The sequence below is a fragment of the Diabrotica virgifera genome, chromosome 6 (assembly GCF_917563875.1).
Source record: "Diabrotica virgifera virgifera chromosome 6, PGI_DIABVI_V3a".
Classification (NCBI taxonomy): Eukaryota; Metazoa; Arthropoda; class Insecta; order Coleoptera; family Chrysomelidae; genus Diabrotica; species Diabrotica virgifera.
In genome coordinates, this window is record NC_065448.1 from 2,626,911 (window position 1) to 2,649,521 (window position 22,611).

Sequence of the window (22,611 nt, forward strand, 5' to 3'; positions counted from 1 at the left end):
TTGTCTGGGGTCTCAATATAAGCTAGAGATCTGTTTCTTTTATTCCTTAATTTGTTGAGAATGTTATCAACCAAAGTAGGGGAGTAACCGTTACTATGTGCAAGTTGTTTAATAATATCCAATTCAGAAGTAAAATTTGTATCCGATAATGGTAAGGTAAGTAAACGATGGATATAGCAATAAAAAGAAGACATCTTCTGTTGAAAAGGATGATTCGAAGATCTAGGGATAGTATGGTCAGTCTGAGTTGGTTTTCTAAAGACTGAAAAACTTAATTTGTTCTCTATTCTAGTCAATGTTAAGTCTAGAAAATTAATAGAATTGTTAGACTCTGTTTCTAAAGTGAAAGTTGTATTGGTTTAGATATGTGGATGATGTGTTGGCTATTATAGAAGGAAATTCCTCAGATGCAGAAAATATTCTAGTTTCACTCAATAATTTACATCCAGCCATAACTTTCACTTTAGAAACAGAGTCTAACAATTCTATTAATTTTCTAGACTTAACATTGACTAGAATAGAGAACAAATTAAGTTTTTTACACACTATCAAAAGTTTTTTGAAAACATACACCTGTTTGCCGTTTTGACCTACTAGAGAATTGCCTAGGGCGTCAATTGACCTAAACGCGGCCCTGCCTCTAACGAGGGAAGATGAAGTGTGAATAACGATTAAATTACTTTAAAAATACTTTTCTTTTTCCATCCATTATGTTAAAAAATATTTTGAAGACTAGTGAGTGCAGTTGTCGTTTCCCACTCAAATCCGCACAATAAGGCGTCTACAGATGCGTGCTCTGTATAGACGCCGCCGCCGCGCATCAACAGGAATGCACCTCATTAAAGTTCGATAACAGCAGCAGGAAAGTGTGTACAATACGCGTACGAGAAGTACGTACGAGAATGCGTATTCGTGCCCCCACCCCACTCAACACCGGCGCTGCCGCCAGCGAGAGGTAGCAGGATTTATATTTAAATTTTTATTCATTTCATTGCCTCAGGAATTAATTTTTTAATCATCGTCGCTCCAGTTACGAAAATGCAGGAATTGGGAAACATATTTTGTGGAAAATGACTAACAAATGTCGTTTTCAGTCAAATTTGAAGTTAGTACTGGTTTAAATCAAGCACTTTATTGTACAAAACAAATTAAGGGTTAAAATGGGAAAGGAAACTGTAGAAAACTTATATAGACTGAAAGGAATCTGCTTAGCAGGATCAGGAATCAGTTAGGAGAGGTATATTAGTCCTGTCGCCAGGGGGGGTACAACGGCCTCCTTAATTCAGATGGACTTACATAAGTTTTTTTTATGTATTTTGACCCGTAGAATACGAATTTTTTGGGCAACAGTTGATCCGGATGTCGATAATATTGTTATAAACAAAGAACTTGAGGAATTACATGGCAGCGATTTTTCGCAAAACAAAATATTTTTTTGTATTTTTTGGGTGACTTTCAGCAAAAAATGGTCTTACAAGTTTTTTCGTAGGACGCGTAGTTTTCGAGATAAACGCGATTAAACTTTCAAAAAATCGAAAAAGTGCAATTTTTGAACCGGAATAACTTTTGATTAAAAAATAAAATAGCAATTCTGATTACTGCATTTGAAAGTTCAAGTCAAATTCTATCGGTTTTGATTGTTTGCATTGCTAAAAAATAAGTTTTTATTTGTTAAATAAAGGTATAAACACATAGTGTTTCCCGGGCCCAATGCATGCGTTTTAATGGATGTAATGTACGTAGAAATTCTGTATGCGCGCCTACTAGTTCGATTTCAAATTAGAAATACATTGAAAACATCATTCAATCACTATGTGTTGATAGCTTTGTTTAACAATAAAAAAATTAATTTCTAGCAATGAAAATAATCAAAACCGATAGAATTTTACTTGAACTTTCAAATGCGGTAAGCAGAATTGCTATTTTATTTTTCAATCAAAAGTTATTCGGGTTCAAAAATTGCACTTTTTCGATTTTTTGAGAGTTCAACCCCGTTTATGCCGAAAACTATGCATCTTACCAAAAAACTTGTAAAATAATTTTTTGCTTAGAATGACCCAAAGAATACAAAAACATGTTTTGTTTTGCGAAAAATCTCTGTTATGTGATTCCTCAAGTTCTTTGTTTATAACAATCTTATCGACATCCGGATAGACTGTTACCCAAAAAATTCGTGTTCTACGGGTCAAAATACATAAAGAAAACTTGGGTAAGTCCATCTGAATTAAGGAGGCCGTTGTACCCCTACTGGCGACAGGACTATATAGCAAGATTTGTATTTTTTATTCATTTCATTGCTGGAGAATTAGTTTTTTAATCATCGTCGCTCCTGTTTTTTTTTTATGAAAGCCTGTTTTCGTCTGTTGTGAATCGGTCTTACTGCAGCCACTTGGCTTATTGTACATCTTCCATTCTTTTATAGAACTCATTCCAGAATTCTGGAACCCTCAACCAGCTTATACAGGTCTAGTGGGTGGGTGCCATATATATTTTAAGTCACTTCGATGTCTCCGAAAAGTGTTTGCCGCCTTCGATCCAATGCCTCGCAATCATGCAAGATATGGTTGACTGTTGCAGGGTCTCTGTTACAGAGTCTGTAGCTGAAATCTATGCCTAGTGAGGAAACCTGTTATGACTCTGAGCTGATTCCTGCTTGTTTTCAGTAGTAATTCAGCACTAGTGTGAGTTGTGTTGGCTTCGGATAAAGGCCTTTTTACGTTCGCGGACGGTGCTTTTTAGTACTCCCATGGCTGGCTCTGAACCCAAGTATTTTGTAGCTAATGCTCTCCTGGCAAGTGCATCAGCTGTTTCGTTGCCGTATAATGCTCTCCTGGCAAGTGCATCAGCTCTTTCGTTGCCGTATATGCCCCGATGGCCTGGAACCCATACCAGTATAACACTGTTATGTTGTGCCAGTCTGTAAGTTCTTGTCGACATTCCCACACTAACCTAGAGTTCACCTTAGGGCTTATAAGAGCCCCAATGGCTGCTTGGCTATCTGTGCATATGTTAACCCGCTGCAGTTCGTAGGCCCTTAAGTTGTTTTCTCTTGCACACTGCAAGCTGCAAGATTGCAAAAATCTCTGCCTGAAACACAGAGGTATATTCTCCTAGTGGAATAGAAATGTTGATATATGACCACTACAGAATATTCCTGCGCCCGAACCTTCTGCAGTTTTAGACCCGTCCGTATACCAGTTGTAACCTTGCAGTCTGGGTCGAAAGTTCACTCGTCCCATTCCTCTCGTGGGCAAATGTCTACTTGAAAAGGTACTTCAGGTTTGTATCTGGAAGGCATATCGTCAGAAATCATCATCCATTCGGCATCATTAGTTTCATTTGTTATTCTACTATGTCCTGATTTAATTGGTATGTTGCTCAGGTTTTCTCGCAGTCTATAATATCCCATTCTCTCCTCACCTCTTGTTATAAATGTAACGGAGGGAGATCCAATAGCGCTCCAATAGCGCTCCCGATTTGGGCGTCGAAACGTTAATAAAATCATTTTTTCAATTTAATTGTGGCTTATTTCCCATCAAAACTAGTTAATTGCAAAAATGCCACAAGAAAATAGCTTCAGAACAACCATAAAAGAAAATATATAACGAATGAGATGAAGGATATTAGAGCATCCATCCTATTGTCCCGATTTATCGCCTGGTGACATTCACATCTTTGGGCCGTTGAAGAAGGCGCTGAAAGCAATCGTTTTCAGTCGGACTAGGAAGTACAAAATGTCGTATAAGAAAATTCTTTGAGCAACAACCACAAGAATTCTTTAAGCAGGGTATACATTGGTTGGTGAAACATAATATGTGCCTCCATTCTAGTGGTAATTAATTGTAGATATATTTATCAATAATTTTTTTCTGTGCCAAAGATTAGTTTCAAGTGAACAAGCCTCGTATGTATATAGACCTCATGCCAGCCACAAGTCTAAACGATCTATTGTAAAATTGCTGAGTTGGAGACGATGCAGAAAGAAACCCTATAATTTGAAAATTACCCGAAGATTTTATTAGATTAATTTCTTCACTTTGAAATAACATTCGACTACCAAGAAAAATATTCCGTGATTCAAAACCGTTGTGCAATAATCGATACCAACCAACAAACATTTTAACAAAATATGTTAATATCTCAGATGAAATAACATGGTACCCTAAATTTTGATTGACTATTTAATAGTAATTCTAATGCAGGTTGGAGAGATAATTTCGGTTTTATCCTTGAAATTCATGGTTCCTAGTTATTACAATTATTCGTATCTACCTGTTGCTACTAAATTGCACACGTTGCTTGCAGACTTTACAAAATTTTATTTAATAATATCATTAACATATGAAGACAACCTGACGCCACCTGATAAGTTGATGGAGGTACACTGCACGTATTTTCTCTCTCTTCTTCCTATGTGTCTTCCATCAGTTCCTTCATTCATCCATATCTAGCTCATGTTTTTATGTGTTGGATTGATTAATTTTTTCTTGGTTTTTTTCCTTTTACTTTTAAGTATTTGGCATCCTTCGAATTTCAATTTTCCCTATTTCTTTTCCTCTACTTCTGTTTCCTGAGTTGTTTATCTTCATATCCTTTTCCTGTACCTGGTATGTTTCTTCTATGTTCTTCCTGCCTCTTTATATCAGTTTTTTGATTTTTCTAATGTGAGGTTTCCTTGTTCCATTTCCTAACTTCTTCAATTGTAAGTTTGGCCAAGCAGGTAATAAAAATAAAGCTGTTTTTTATTACCAAAGCTCATCGCATTTCCTACCCAATAACTTTGTTTTTCTTGTTGTTTTCTTTAAATTTTTCTTTATCTACGTATTTTTATTTAACTTAGGGAGACTTTTACTATCTAGATTTTCAAAAAGTCATTTTTTACGTAAAACATTCCTTGATATGATAGAAATACTTTCCTAAAATTGTATTAAGAAATTCGAAATAGAAACGAAGTTATAGCTGTATTTTTAACGGTACCTATCTATCTATCTATCTATCTATCTATTAGCCTTGCGACATCCAATATTGGACATAGGCCTCCCCTTCGCTCCTTTATCTTTCTCTATCCTGAGCCATGTACATCCATTTTGAGCTTGCTTGGTGTTTTAGGTCATCTACCCATCTCATCTGTGGTCTCCCTCTCTTTCGTTTATATGTCCATGGTCTCCACTCTGTAACAATTTTATTCCATCTTTCGTCTTTTTGTCTAATCGTATGACCGGCGAATTTCCATTTTAGTTTAGCTGTTTGACGAGTAGCATCTTTAACTTTTGTGATATTTCTTACCCAGGAATTCCTTTTTCTATCTGACAGTCTTACGTTGATCATTTGTCTTTCCATTGCTCTTTGTGTTTTCGCAATTCTGTCCATATTCGCTTTTGTGAACGTCCATGTTTGACATCCATATGTAAGGACTGGAAGAATACATTGGTCGTAGATTTTCGTTTTTAGATATTGAGGGTACTTTTTATTCTTCAATATGAAGCTGAGCTTACCAAACGAGGCCCACGCTAACTTCGTTCGTCTTTTTATTTCTGATGTTTGGTTGTCTCTATTCAATTTTATTATTTGTCCCAAGTATATGTATTCATTCACTTCCTCTATTTGGTTTTGTTTAACTACGATTCTTAACTGATCCTCTTGATTTGTTATCACTTTTGTTTTGCTGTAATTCATTATTAATCCAACTTTACTGGCTTCGTGGTCTAGTTGTTGTATCATTATTTGTAGTTGTTCCTTGTCTGTAGCGATAATGACGATATCATCAGCGTATCTTAGGTGATTTAAGTATTGGCCTTTAATGATGATTCCATATTCTTCCCATTGTAATCTCTTGAAAATGTCTTCTAGAGCTTGGTTGAAGAGCTTCGGCGAAATCGTATCTCCCTGTCTAACGCCCCTTTTGATAGGTATGGGGTGTGTATTCTGTTCAAGTTGGATCTTAGTTGTGGCCTTACTGTATATATTAGAGATTAGTTCTGTATACCTGTAATCTACTCTGCTATGGTGTAGTGATTGTTTCACTGCCCAATGTTCTATGGAGTCGAATGCCTTTTCAAAATCTATAAATGCCATATATATATGGGTATTTGGTATTCATTTATTTTCTCAATAAGTAACTTCCTTGTCAGTAGGTTATCACATGTACCTACTGTAGCCTTTTCTGAATCCTGCCTGTTCTTTGGTCTGATAATTGTCGAATTTAGGAGTTAGTCTGTTGGTTAATATTTTAGTTAACAATTTATACATAACATTAAGCAAGGTAATCGGTCTATAATTTTTCAGAACTTTTTTGTCTTCTTTTTTAAACAATAATAGGGTGATTGTTTCATTCCAATTACTGGGTATATGTTTCGTGTACTTAGTATTTTGTTCAATAATATATATAAGACCTCCCTTGTAATTTTTCCGCCATTTTTAATCATCTCCACTGTAATGCCGTCTCTTCCTGGTGATTTATTATTTTTCATTTCTCTCAGGGCTTTCTTTATTTCTGATTTGCTAATCTCTGGTTGTAGGTCAGAGTTAGCATTTTTAATTTTAGTTTTCAATTTTTGAAGAGTTTCTTGTGTCGGTACGGTACCTACGGTACCTACTTGAGTATAAAACAAAGCGCGCGATGCCTGCCTATGCAGCTGCAACTCGACAGTTGTGTTCTAAAACTTATAAAGCGAGCACGTATTACCTAAATTTTGATTGACTATTTAGTAGTAATTCTAATGAAGGTTGGAGAGATAATTTCAGTCTTATTCTTGAAATTCATTTCTCTGTTATTACAATTATTATTCGTATCTACCAGTTGGAAACGTTGGTTGCAGACTCTACAAAATTTTATTTAATAATATTATTAACATATTATGAAGACAACCTGACCCCAGCTGATAAATTGATGGAGGTACACTGCACGTATTTTCTTTTTCTTCCTTTTCGTCTTCTTTCAGTAGGTGCCTTGTCCGATTATCGAATATTGGTGATCTTATTGGCAATAATAGCGTTAACGGCAGCTCTAAACAGATTAGCGGTGGTCGCTTGGTACCACTCTCTGAGATTTTGGAGCCAGGGTGTTTTTTTCGTTATGTGCTTCTTTTTCCTTCGGTATTACCTTGTATTATGAGATGTAGAAGGTTATAGTTGTCTAAATGTCTCGTTATTTGGGCGAAATATTGTAACTTTCGAATGTTTATCGTTTTCGTTATTTCTATGCCCTTTTTCATTCGAACTATTTCATTTCTAATTCGATCAACCCAATGTATTCGTTTATTAATGTCTTTGTAAGGTCTAGCTCTCCATACCAAACTCCTCCTCTTCCCCCTTGAAGTTGGCGATCAATATTGCAAACTCTCTGTTCTGTTTGATGAATTAAGTCATTTCCGCTGTTTTGCAGCCAAGATTTTTCTTTCTTCCGATACCCCTTTTACCTTCGATCTTGCCTTTTAATATTACCTGGATCTGCTCAAATTCTCTGAAGCTAGGACAAATAATCCCCGGACAAATAATCCCGGACAAAAAATCCCCACAATTTATCCCTGGACAAAAAATCCCCTGACAAATAATCCCCGGACAAATAATCTCGACAAAAAATCCCGGACAAGTAATCCCCACAAATTTCTTTGGACAAAATATCTCCACAAAAAATTACGGACAAAAAATCCCCAAGAAATATTTGCTGTCAAGTAGTTCTCTAAAAGTTTTCTTGAAATTTTAACAAAATTCGAATTCCAATTCCATGCTGAAAACTTTATTTGTGTTTATTTTTGTTAACTTTATTTGTTTATACATGACAAAAAAGTGAGTTTTTTCAAAAATCGTGGAAGATATAGGGAATCAGCTAAGGCCCAGTTCTTATGACAGTCGCATATCGCACGTTTTGATAACGCGCGATTACAACTACATAGGTATATTCCGGTTGGTGTATGGCGGAATTTAATTAAAACGACAAAGAAATAATGTGTACAACGAACGGTAATGTGTTTATTTATTTTGTGTGAACAAGCGGTGTGTTGTTGATCTATATCGACAATCGAAGGGTGTGTGTTGTGCAGACGCTGGTAGTAGACTGACTGGATCGAACGAAACCCCACTGTTATGTCAACTGATTTGCGGTTTCTTAGATAAACCAGAGAAAGCCATAAATTGAGAAACTTTATGGATTTCAAGAATTTTGACATAACGAGGCTGGGGACATCGTAATCAATTAAGAAGTGTTTCTTTGAAAGAAACATTAATCTTATACAATCTGTTTAACGTTTCGTTTAACATCTGCTCTGTATTTACATGTGAATTTATGTGACACATATTAGGTATTTCGTTTTGCGAAAAGTTATTAAAAATCAAAATTAAAATTAGCAGAAAATAGTAATTACAGCGTAATGCTATAGGTACGTACATTTTACTTGAGACCGTTCACATGCCAACACGCGTCTTAATGACCTAAAACGTGCGTTAGCATGTGAACAGTCTTCAGTAAAATGTATGTAGTTGTAATCACGCGTTATCAAAACGCGCGTTAAGCGCCTGACATGAAAACGGGGCCTTAGCTCATTCCCCATATTTTCCACGATTTTTGAAAAAACTCACACTCTTTTGTCCTGTAAAATTTGAAGTTTTCAGCATGGAATTGGAATTCGAAATTTGTTAAAATTTCGGGAAAACTTTTAGATAACTATTCGGCAGCAAATATTTCTTGGGGATTTTTGTCCGGGATTTTTTGTGGGGATATTTTGTCCAAAAAAATTTGTGGCGATTATTTGTCCGGGATTTTTTGTGGGGATTTTTTGTCCGGGGTATATTTGTCGGGGATTTTTTGTCCCGGGATTTTTTGTCCAGGGATAAATTGTGGGTATTTTTTGTCCGGAATTATTTGTAAGGGGATTATTTGTTCGGACCCCGGTTTGAAGCAATATTTCAATTAATGAGAATTTTCGTTAGTTCATAGAAGGCATCTTTAACTTTTTCAATGTTTATTCTTATTTTAATGTTTATACCACAGATATTGTTGATGTTAGCGCTCAAATAGCTGATATTGTTGACTTTTTCTAATTTTACTCCATATCTTCTGATGTTCATTGGTTTTAAATTCGTTTTGAATAAGTTTTGTCTTAGAAATATGTATTAAGTTTTAGCCCATATTCATCATAATACATTATGTTCATCCTTTTCGTAGCAACTTTTTTCCATTGGAAGTTGACATTAATTCCGTTGATTTTATTGCCTGCATCTTCATATAATTTTTTTTTGCAGATAAACTCTTAGTAGTATTAAAAATTAGAGGCGATAAAATAAGGGTATATTTGCCTCACTTCACGTTGTATCTCCACTGCTTTATTAATTCTATAATTAATCCCATTATAAATTTTTGATAATACGGAAGTCTTGGTTGTCAATTCCCACCAATCGCAAGACACCTATCACTTTGTCGTGAGTGACCCAGTCAAAGGCCTTCTCGAAATCGATAAAACAGATATATTACGGTTATTCTGTTTCCGTACATCTTTAAAGGATGCCCTGCAAATTGAATAATGTTTCTCTGGTTCCAAATTCTGTTACTGAAACCAAACTGTGTTTAGCTTAGTTGAACTTCTATTTTGTTGGAAATTCTTGAGTGACAAAAGTTACAAACCCTTTACATAGTGATCGGGGGGAAGAATGTTTGTTGTGTTCAAGCATAAATGGGTCTGCCTCGTTTGTAGATCTTTAGTGGCATTGCCCAAACGCAGGAACTTAGAAAGGCACTATAAAAAATGATTTTCCACCCAAAAGTCAGTTAAGGAGACGAACATTGTAAAATTTGGAAGGTGGTTTGAAGGAAGAGCAATCCAGCCTTTGTAGACCAATAAATAATCACAAGATCATGTCTACTATCAAAGAGATTCAGTTTTATCCAGTTCGATTAGAAAACACAATTTTATGGTTTGAAATACACTCAGTTATTCAATATAGTCTTCCTGAAAATTTGAAGGAAGACACTTTCCACGTACAGTGGAACCTCGATAACTCGGATTAATCGGGACCGCGGCCGATCCGGGTTATCGAAAATCCAGGTTAGCCGGAGAATATGGTAAATATTATTAAAATACGGTATACTTACAGATAAACTCCGTTAGAATTGAAATAACATGAAATATATATAAATATGCACAGTACCTACACATCTAAATTACTAAAAACACGCAAACACAAACCTAAGCAAACGGAAGCGAACAATACAATACTGTATTCATACATTCACAATCGGAACGATGTTTTGTTATTATGTATTAAGAACAGTGAAAACTAAGACCATTGATTAAAAAAAGAATTTTTTAAATACCTAGTCTTTCTTAAACAATGCTAACACAGTTTGAAATAAAAAATAAAGGAATACTACAGACAGGTGCCTGTTGTTTCTGCCGGCGTGTGCCATGAGTCATTTTTACTATCGCATGGTTCAAATTACACAAATACACATTATCTCTCAAATATTATATTACATACATACATTTTTATTGTTGAAATATTTATCTGATATAGTATTTTTACTACAAAAGCGATATTACGTAGGTCAAAATTTTTGACGTAAGAGAACTGTCAAAACATTAGAATATGACTTTTCATTATTGCCATGTTTATTATAAATATGGCAATAATGAAAAGTCACATTCTAATGTTTTGACAGTTCTCTTACGTCAAAAATTTTGACCTACGTAATATCGCTTTTGTAATAAAAATACTATAATTAACTATTTTGATGAGAAATAAGCCACAGTTAAATTGAAAAAATAATTTTATTAACATTTCGACGCCCAGATCGGGTGTCGTTGTCAAAATACAAAATATGTACTGAAAACCAAAATGTTATCTGATGAAAATCGGTCCGGGTTAGCCGGACTTCCGGGTTGTCGGGGGCCGACTTATTGGGGTTCCACTGTATATTCTTTTAGGGATTGAAACAGATAAAAGTTTCTACGGAAGAAACAGATAAAAATACGGTGAATGCTCTAAGAATTCGAACTGTAATTTATGGATTTTAGCCATTGTCAACATATTTATATGACACGGTACGTTATCCTGAAAAAAAGAATTATTTTCCTCTACAAAAAAGCATTTTCATAAATCTACTTAGTCTCCAGCGTAGTAGTTGTAGTAGTCGATCATCGATCGCTTGTCTTCCACTAAAAAACAGCTACAGTTCAATTTTTGTTTTGTGTCAGTGTTGTTTTTTAAGATCATTTTTAGTTAATTAACAGTGTCTTCAGATTCCCGTCAGTCAGTTACCTCACACATTCCGGTAACCCCAAAACCATACAATCTCCTCGTTTCCAATTTCCCGAAATTCTTTTTAATTATTTGAACTTCCTGTGATGGGATCAGATCAAATAAAAAACAATCTGGAACGTCGTACATCGCCGGGCAATAGGGCCGATGCGTCTTCAATGGGGCTTGGGACTTGGTCTGTTTTTCGCCGATCGCATATCGCGTGTGATCCGCACATCTCGACACAAAAAAGCTTTCGATATAATTGAAAATAGTTCTGTAATCGGCTACATGCAATTGCACTGAAGAGTCTTGTAATAATCACCTTTTTTGATGATATGGAAATTGGTAATAAATGGATAAAGAAAACCAATGTGTGTCTTTATCCATTCTTCTTCTTCTTCTTCTTAGCTGGCTTTAAAACTCAGGATGAGTCTTCGCCGCATCCATCTCCATCTTCTACGATCTTGCGCTTTCATTTTCCATTATTGTACCCCAATCCTAGATCAATCAGCTTTAATATCACCCTTTTATCTTTTTCTAGAATGGCCTACTGCTCTTCTATTCTAAAGAAAGATGATACCACACAATGCAACAACTATAGATAAGTAATATTGTTAAACAGCTGCTTCAAAATATTGACATCATTAATCAGACAAAGACTGTCAAAATACATTGACACTAAAATAGGAGACTATCAGCAGGAATTTAGAGAGGGAAGGTCAATAATAGACGCAATACACATATCTAATCACACAGTCAATTGAGAAGTGTTACGAAAATGATGTTGACTTACACATCCGTTTCACAAATTTCAAGCAAGCGTTTGATAGCCTAATAACACCAGATTTAATAGAAGACTAGAAAATCTAGATATCCCAATAAAACTTATAAAGCTTACGAAAATGACGATGAAAAAAATGAGGCAAGCAATATTAACAGATGACAGCATCACCAAAAATATAGAAACAGTAACTGGCGTACGACAGGGCAACTCTCTATCAACTCACTCTTATTTAATGTCGTTATAGAAGGAACAATAAGAGCTACCGAAACAAACGGTACAATAATAACATCATCTGGTGGCGTACAATGGCGACATAGAGAAACTTAAAAAGTTTAAAGGAAGAAACAAAGTAAGTTATCAATCGAAGTATCACAGAAAACGACAATAAATATCGTTCCCATACCACCAGATTGAGAACAGGTGGAATAATTTCTTTGGTTACACCTCCTGAGATTTTTAAAATTTATAAATCATCAGGATGCCGAGGAAAATTAAGATGAGAGAATTTTAAATAATTCACAACTTATCTGCTCAGAGTGGTAAAAATTCCAACAAGAAAGATTCCTTAATGCTCAAACAAAAGAGTAAATGAATTAAAAATGTATAAACATTTTCAATTTCTTTGCAACACGAAAATGCAGCAGCTGCATAATACTCTGGTTAAATCGGAGAGTGCAGGAACAGTCTATACCGGTTTCGGAGGTCTTTTCCCCTTCATCAGTAGTACCATATCCTCTTCTCTCCGATTTCCCCAGGTATCATACTTTGGTCTTTTCCGAATTGCAAAGAAAGAAATGTCACGGATGAACTAGCCATCTACCGAAAAACAAAGTAAGCTATCAATCAAAGTAGCACAGAAAACGACAATAAATATCGTTCCCATATCACCAGATTGACAACAGGTGGAATACTTTCTTACGTTACACCTCCTGAGATTTTCAAAATTTATAAATCATACAGGATGCCGAGGAAATCTCAGGAGGTGTAACCAAAGAAAGTACCTGTGTAACCAAGAAAGTTGACCTGTTGTCAATCTGGTCGTATAGGAACGACATTTATTGTCGTTTTCTGTGCTACTTCGATTGATAACTTACTTTGTTTTTCGGTAGATGGCTAGTTCATCCGTGACATTTCTTTCTTTGCAATTCTGAAAGGCCCAAAGTATGATAACTGGGGAAATCGGAGAGAAGAGGATATGGGACTACTGATGAAGGGGAAAAGACCTCCGAAACCGGTATAGACTCTTCCTGCACTCTCCGATTTAACCAGAGTATTATGCAGCTGCTGCATTTTCGTGTTGCAAAGAAATTGAAAATGTTTATGCATTTTTAAAGTAAGAATTTGCGAAGTTGTGCAGGTAATCATCCAAAAAGGGTTTAGCAATAAATCAAAACAAAACAAAATACATAATACTTCAAGAAAAAAAAATAGTTAATATGACAAGGTTAAATATTGGTGAATGTGAGTTTGAAATAACCCTTTAAATATCTTGGGTTTCAGTTAATGGAACTTATGATACAAGCATATTAATCGATGAAAGAATCCAGGCAGGAAACAGAACCTACTGGAAATACAATAACTTTCTCAAAGATAAGAAGCTTACTCAGAAGACTAAACTGAAAAACAGAGCAGCAATTAGACCAGTAAGCACATATGGTGCTGAAGTAATGTGGCTGACACAGAAAAATAAAGATTCTACAGAGAAAAATAATTCAGAGAATAGCAGGTCTATTAAACTTAAGTAGGTAACAATAATTGATGAACTACAATGTATTGATAATAGAAAATTGATGAACTGATGTAAGAGAACTTTTGAAAGGAGAAGACATCGTCAGATTTATCAAGGCATCGAGACTATGATGAAAAGGACACATAGAACGGAAAAATTGAGACCAGTATCAGGCAATTCACAAGGGAAGCCCAAAAGCAGATAAGAGAAGCAGATCATTGAGGTCCTTAAGAAGATGGGAATTAGAGAACGGGTAACCATAAGCTAAAACAGAAACGAATGGAGAAATAATGTAGATTTTAAAATTCCAAGTCTCACAACCAGTTGTAAAACCAAAATGTCAATGCAGACTGATTCACAGCGACAAACGAATCGGAAGAGCCCAAAGAGGGCGGTAATCACTCCGCCAGGAGTAGGTATACGAGTAAATGCCATGATGATAATAATGAAGTTAAAAGAAAGATATTTTTCGGGGGACGTATATTAAAAATGGATGCTCTAGTTGGATGATCAGAGTAGATCAGATTAGTTTTTGCATGTCAGTATCTGTCATCATCATCTTATCTGAGACATATAGTGGGGGAAGTCGATATAAAATATTACAACTGATCCTTAAAGGCAAAATAGAGGGCCGTAGAGGTGTAGGAAGAAAACAAGTTTCTTGGTTAAGAAACATTCGTGAATGGACTCAGATATCAAATGCATGACAATTATTCCATATTGCAGAAGATCGAGAAGCCTTCGCAATTCTGAATAATTCTGATATGGCACGTGAAGAAGAAGAAGATCTGTCATCATAAATTCATACTATCCATACGCATTTTAAAATTTCCTGTTATTAAAAATAATAACTTCTCTAGTGCAGATTGCCTCTTCTACGAATAGCCATACTTCCGTGATCAATACTTGCAGTTAAAAAAGAAAAAAACAAGATGAAAAGACCGAGTCGAGCCAACTATACACCGTAAAGAAGAGCGCGAGCAGTCAATTGCGTGGGCCGTGAACGCATTGCGTAAAGAACTTTAAACGCACACACACGCAACCACTTCCATTTTCATTTCCAATGGAAACATACTGTGCACTGCTTATAAATTATCACAGGCTCGTTTTTCTAAAATATACCTACTTAAAAATATTGCTGTGAAGCGTTGCAAAACGCATTTTTTCTCGGCGCGGCGGGGAATTTCAAAGTCTGGAAGAAAAATTTTGTTTTTATTAAAAAATTGGTCAATAAACTTGGTAGTCTTGTCAAAAAACCGTTTATTTATTAACTATGTTAAATGAAATGTATATGTTTTATTATTTTGAAGTACATTTCTTAACCCTGTACAGTATTGAGGCAGGTTTTTATCGAGGTATCTTGACGTGGGGTCTAAGAGACCTCAAATTTCAAATTGTCCATTTTATGTGGTTTTTGAAGTGTTACTAAGCATGTATATGACATTGCAGAATTTTATTTTATATAAAAAGGACGTAAATTTAATCTTTTTGTCTTAAGAAATTGCAATGGTATTGTTAGATTTTTCAACGAACAACTGGACAACGATTTTTAAAAAAATTTCGTAAATGATGATCTACTTTATATCCCTTCACAGATATGAGTTGTCCATATGTACTACATCATATTTTCTCTGACTTTCTTTTCTTTGTCCTTTGTCCTTTCATTCCTTTTCATGTATTTCCTTACTCCTTTTTTCTTCTTAATTCAGGCGAGACTTAATATTTGTCACTTGTTCGTAATAAGATCTTTGTACTACATATTGTTTTTTCATTAAACTCTAATAAGTCCTGTGTCTTCAACGAAGACCAATAGTTTCCTTAGTGGTAGTTTTATCATCTCTTCTAGTCCAATCCTCAGTTGGCTAGCGAATACCTGCCTCATATTACTTAGCACATTGCAATGGCATAGGATGTGTGTGGTCTTTTCTGGAAATTTTTCCTTCTATTTCTCATTTTCTGCACTATGGTTCATTTATCTGAGCTACATAGTTTGTATAGGTATTTTCTTAAACGAAATGTCCGATTTAATCTCTCGTTTATTGAACTTCATCAAATTGTCGGATCTTTATATCAACATTCTTGGTTATTTTCTGAATTTGCCCTTGACTGGCTCTCTATTTCTTTTGATGATTTCTTATCAGCCATTTCTGAACCTAGTTTTCTGTAGAATCTTTATAGACCGGTCTAGTTAGACTCAAAAAAAGGAGTGAGGCTACAATAATTACCATCAAGCTGAAAATTTGCAGGATGGTTCAAAATACCATTATAAATGAAATCTAAAAAGTCCTCATAAATCCGACCCGTGCTAAAAAATTTACGCGGGGTCAAAGGTCACCAAATATGGTTTTTAGCGGTTTTTAGCGATTTTCAGCGAAACGGTAAGTTTTATCGTAAAATTAGTTCTAACAAAAAAATGTAGGGTAGATAATTATCTATAAAAAATGTTTTAATAGTTTTTTTCCTAAGAGCCACTGTTTTTGAGATACAACGATTCAAAGAGTTGAAAGACTTCTAATCGTCATAATATATGTATTAGTACACCAGGTATATACATCACTGAAGCTGTAATACAAGTAAACACAATATTCTATCGGTCAACTTAACTTATATTACACATAATAACATAAGATCATAAATATGATAATGTTTCTACTATACAGCTTGCGGTCTACCGAGGGATGCAATGTATAAGCTGTATTATATTACAGTGCCAACAAAAAAATCTTTACAAAGTGAATGTAACGCGAAAATAATAAGAATTATTTGAATTTTACGGCTTAATCCCAACAAAAATAGTAAATTGATATGACAAAGTATTAACTTATAATAATTCCTTTTATTTATGCGCCTTAGTTCTATTTGTAAAGATGGGTTTTGTCGGAATAAACACGTTCGTCGGCTAATCTAATCACCCTACCTATTCTTTTCTCAGAAGGGTTTGAACTTCAGCAACATCTTCATCTTTTAATATTTTATTTGATTAATCTATGAGAATATCTACCACTCAACAGAAATTTCTTGCAAATACTTACAACAAATCTCGGTTTATTTCAATGCTGAAAGATAAGTTTATTTCTGAAAATAATATCGGTAAAACAAGCTAATAATGATGCTGACGTAATGATAATGATGAATTAGTGATGCCGCAGAATAGTTCTGGGCATTCAAAAGTTTCTCTCGAGCGTTGTTTTGCCAACATACCTGCTCGTTTATTCCCATACAGCCCTTCATTACATGTCACCCATGTTAAAGACACTTTTGTCAGATTGTTGAGAAGATCTTTACAATTCCTCACTAGTTTTGATTTGGTAAGTGAGGGTTTTTTACTAACCTAAATATCTGGGAACCTGATTAAAATAAAACAATGACCGAGGTAGAGAAATCAGGACACACATTTAAATTGCCATAAAAATTTTTAAAAAAAATGATTGTTAATCGAGACCTTCCTCTGGAGCTGAACATAAAAGCCTTAAGATGCTACGTGTTCTCGACTTTGTTGTAAGGAATGGAAAGCTGGTGCTATAGAAGGATTTTATACCATGGATACCATGGATCCAACGAGTTACAAATGCAGAAGTGTTTTAAGAAGGCTACCAAAGGATTGCGAGGTCATAAAGAAAAGATCATAATTGAAGAAATTACTAGAGCAATAAATACCTCGAAAGACGGGAAAGCAGTTGGACCTGATCAAATTCCTGTTGAGTTACTCAAATTGTTAGATGAAGAGGGAATTACGATACTCCAAAGATTTTTCAACCAAATCTATAAAAAATCAAAATTCCCTGTCCAATGGCTTGTATCTACCGTTATCCCTTTGCCAAAAAAGAACAACGCAACAAAGTGTCAAGAGCACCGACTGATAAGTCTGATGAGCCATTCTTTAAAAATATTCCTCAAAGTTCTTCACTACAGAATCTCCACAAAATGCGATAAGGTTATTGGTTGCTCACAACTTGGATTTCGAAAAGGCCTGGGTACCAGGGAAGCACTAGTTGCAACCCAAGTGCTAGCTCAGAACTACTACGATCAAAGGAAAGATATAATGATGTGTTTTATAGATTATGAAAAAGCGTTCGATCGAGTACAACATCATAAACTCGTACATATACTAAAACAACTCGACATAGATCAAAAAGACATTCGTTGCATAGAGGCTCTTTACTGGAATCAAACAGCTGTGGTCAAGGTGAATAATGAAACAACGCAAGCTCAAAAAATTCTCAGAGGTGTAAGACAGGGATGCATTCTCTCCCCACTACTGTTCAATCTATATTCAGAAAGTATGTTCCAGGAAGCTCTTGAGGAATGCGAAAGCGGCATCAAAGTAAATGGTACCTGGGTCAATAATATACGATATGCGGATGACTCGGTCTTAATAGCAGACAATATAGAAGACCTCCAAAACCTTCTTAATAAAATTGGAGAGCATAGCGAGAACATGGGACTTAGCATCAACATAAAAAAGATGAAGTTCCTCATAATCAGCCGTCAATTATGTCAACATCAAAATTCAAGACTAGCATATTACAATCAAGATGTAGAGCGCGTAAGAAAGTTTAAGTACCTGGGAACCTGGCTATGTGAAGACTGGATGTCGGATATGGAAATTAAATGTCGGATAGAAAGAGCCAGAAGTGCATTCATGAAATTCAGAAACGTCTTTACGAACTCTGACTTTGACCTAAACCTAAGACTAAGATTCACAAAATGCTATATATGGTCGGTGCTCCTATATGGCATGGAAGGATGGACTTTAAAAATAAACACAATGAATAAGCTAGAGGCATTTAAGATGCGGATCTATCGACGAATCCTTAAAGTTTCTTGGACCGCAAGAATAACAAATGAAGAAATCCTGAGAAGAATTGGTACAGAACGACAACTGATGTGCACAATTAAACAGAGAAAAACGGCATACCTGGGGCACCTAATTAGAAATGAAAGATACCAGTTTCTACAAACCTTAATTGAAGGAAAGATCAAAGGAAGAAGGGGAGTGGGCAGGAAGAAAATGTCATGGCTCCGTAATGTCAAACAGTGCTCAGTGCTTTTTTTTAATTTGTTGCTAATTGCGAACAATATTGGAGAATGATTAGAATTTAGACCGTCTGTTTCTATTTTTATAAAGTTAATTGGCACTTTTTCGTATTGAAAAAGTAATAAAAGCCCTTATAATCCTAAAAACTGTGAATAAGCTGGTCCATTTTCCTGCGTGGTCTAATTATCTAGTAGATTATAGCTATAGATAGGCAATAGTCAGTGTATTTTAACGTATCATTAAGAATAATCAATTTAACAATAATCGTACTCGAAATCTCCATGCAGAGTTGCGTGTTCTGAAATAATTCTCAAACGGTTTTTAGTTGCTGGTTCAGTCGGTTTATACGAGGCACCAAAAACAACTATTTATAATAGTTAATCAATCATAAAATGTGGAAGTAGAAACTTGTAATAAATTTTAATAATAACCCTAAAAAAAGCAAATTCTAAAACATTAGGTATTTATTTTAATTTAAAAAATTTTTATCGAAAAAACTTTATAAAATGTAGGTGTATAATTTCATTAAAATCCCTTTAAGGACTACATTAAATCACAGAACGTTTTTGATATAAAAGTATCATCAGTGCTAGTACCTAAAAGTAAGTATAACCATTTTAGTGAATACAAACGTTAAAAATTGAAATTTTGACTGAAAAGCAAAGTTGGTTATACTTACAGGTTAATCGCATGCGTTTTTTTATTAACTCCTAAAGAGATCTGCAATCTTCCTGTCAGGCAATAAGAGTTTTTTAAGACAATGAAGCTGATGACATGTATATAATATCATTCCAATAAATAATATCTTTTAAATATATCTAAATCTAAGTCAAACATTGTTGGATTTTGGTACGAATTTATAAACATTTGCCTTAAAAACTAAACTAACGTATGTGTGGTATAGATAGATCGGATGGCAGTAGACGTTTTAGCCTACGGATTTCATTGGCATCGCGCACGTTTAGTTGGGAGGCTAACCGATTTGGGTGCACTGACACTCTTTCACTATAGTTGACACTAAAATGATGTATGGCATTTTGATGGTTCCTTAAGGGATATCATGCTGAGTGATTTCGTTCGTGACGTAGTAGCAATTCAAGCCTGAATAAATACAGTTAGCCAAAAGGAATGACAAAAAAAATATTTAGACTAAACGAGATTATACATAGTTATGGACTTCATTTATAAAGAATAATACATTTTTTATTTCATTTCTTGTAGACAATATACTTTTATTTATTTAAATGGCTTCATGATCTGTTGGTTCATGACCAGCCATATTAAAGACGCTTCATTATTTTTTGTCAGGTTGTTGAGGAGATCTTTGCAATTCCTCACCAGTTTTGATTTGGTTAGTGGTTTTTTACTACCAGATAGCCGCCTGGTTCATTACTGCACGCCTTTCATCATCATCATCATCATTCTCTTTGCCTTATCCTTATGCGGGGTCGGCTTCCCTAATTGCATTTCTCCACACAATTCTATCTTGGATCATATCAATGTTAATCCCCTTTACCAATATGTCCTGCCTTATCGTCTCCCCCAAGGTCTTCTTTGGTCTTCCTCTCCTATTCCTTCCTATAGCCGGTCTAATGGCTGTTTTATAGAATTTTCCCTTCAGCTTCATTGGAATTTTTCTGTCACACAACACACCGCTCGTTTCTTTCCACTTCATCCATACAGCCCTAATTCTACTGCATGCATCTCCATATATTTCTCCATTACTCTGTAATACCGATCCCAGGTACTTAAAACTATTGCGTTTTACAATCAGTTCACCATCCAAATATACCATTTTATTTGTAGTAACTCCATCTTTAAATGAACATTCCAAATACTCTGTTTTTGTTCTACTAAGTTTTAAACATTTTTCCTCCAGAGCTTGCCTCCACTGTTCCAGTTTTTGTTCTAAGTCTCTTTCACTTTTTCCTACTAGCACGACATCATCAGCATACATTAAGCACCGTGGAATGTTACCCTGTAGTTTCGTTGTTATCTGGTCCAAAACTAATGAGAATAAATACGGACTAAGCACAGAGCCTTGGTGCAATCCTACTTTCACATGAAATTTATCAGTCTCTCCCACACCTGTCCTAACACTAGTCGTTACTCCCTCATACGTATCCCTCACAATCTTTACATATTCACCAGGGGCTCCTTTCTTATTGAGTGCCCACCAGAGAATCTCTCGAGGAACTCTATCATATGCTTTCTCAAGATCAATGAATACCATATGAGCGTTTGTTTCTTTACTCCTGTATTTTTCCATCAACTGCATCTGTTGTTGATCTGCCCTGCATAAAGCCAAATTGATTCTCGGATATTTCGGTCTCTTCACGTATCCGTCTATCAATTACTCTTTCCCATATTTTCATGGTGTGGCTAAGCAGTTTTATAGCCCTGTAGTTTGTACATTGTTGTATATCTCCCTTGTTTTTGTAAACAGGTACCAGTATACTGCTTCTCCATTCGTCTGGCATTTGTCCAACTTCCATAATTCTATTAAATAAAACCTGCTAGCCACCTTGTTCCTGTCTCTCCCAATGCTCTCTATACTTCCCCAGGAATATCATCTGGTCCTACCGCTTTTCCTTTTACGAAACTACTTTACTTTACTGCACGCCTTTAAAACAGCCTAATCGTCCACGTTTCTGACATGTAAGTGAGGACGAGCTTAATAAGAATTCTGTATAACATCAATATTTTCGTCCTTTTTATTGGCTATTATTCACTGGTCTATTAAATGTCCTAATACTTTCGAAATCGTGTTTTTCATAGAATTGTATCATTTTAATGTTATCCAGCCGACTGCGACTGCATGAATGTAATAAAAGTCTCGTGAATATAAATTAAAATCAAGAGACACCTACACCTAAGTTTATTCCTCATGAAGCCACACTTAAATAAATAAAAATAGATTGTCTACAAGAAATCAAATGGCTGTAGTCCAATTCGACCTACGAAATTAGATGTGAACGCATCTGGTGTGTAAGTGATATTTGTTTGTTTTTTCTTACTTAACAACACTTTTCCACAATAGTTTCACAATTCTAAGATAGAATGTACAAGATATTAGTCTATGGGTCAGGCCTGTTTAGTGGTTGAAGACTCAGAGTGTATGTTTATGTATTTTAATCCGCTGAATTAGAATTTCAAACTTGCTTTTACGTCTAAAGTAACGGACATTTGTTATAAATAATTTCTCTTCTTGTGGTGCTTTGGCCCCGTTTTCTTTCAATCATACCCTGGATGATCAGGTGTCCCAGGTACATGGGCGCCCATACCCGTGGGCAGGGGGGGCCGTGGCCCCCCTAGCTTTTCAGGTGCTGTATACTATATATGGTTATCCAAAGTTTACAAAATATCATGTGCAACATCTTCACGTCTACCCCCCTGAAAATTTTTATATGGGCGCCCGTGCCCAGGTAGCTAACTTTTCTGACTTTAATGTTTTTTAGAACTAGAATAGAATATTTTCGTTGGTGGTGTGGGTTGTCCAAGGTATTTTCAAGATTCTTTTATAAAGCCAGAGTTCAGAGGTTCTAACTTGTTTCTCAGTGTTATGTTGAGTGTCTAGACCTCCGTTCCATACAAAAGTATTGACCACACATAGCAAATGCAGAAAACGACATCTAAGGCTGTTGTTAATGCTACTGTTACAAAATAAGCTTTTCATTTTGATAAACCCTTGTCGAGCTACCTCTTTTCTCGCTCTTACTTCTTGTTTATAATCCAGTTGATTGTTGAACCAGCAACCAAGATATTTGTATTGGTTTACGTATTCAAGCTGTTGGTGGTTCACATATATCGGAAGGAGTAAATTTT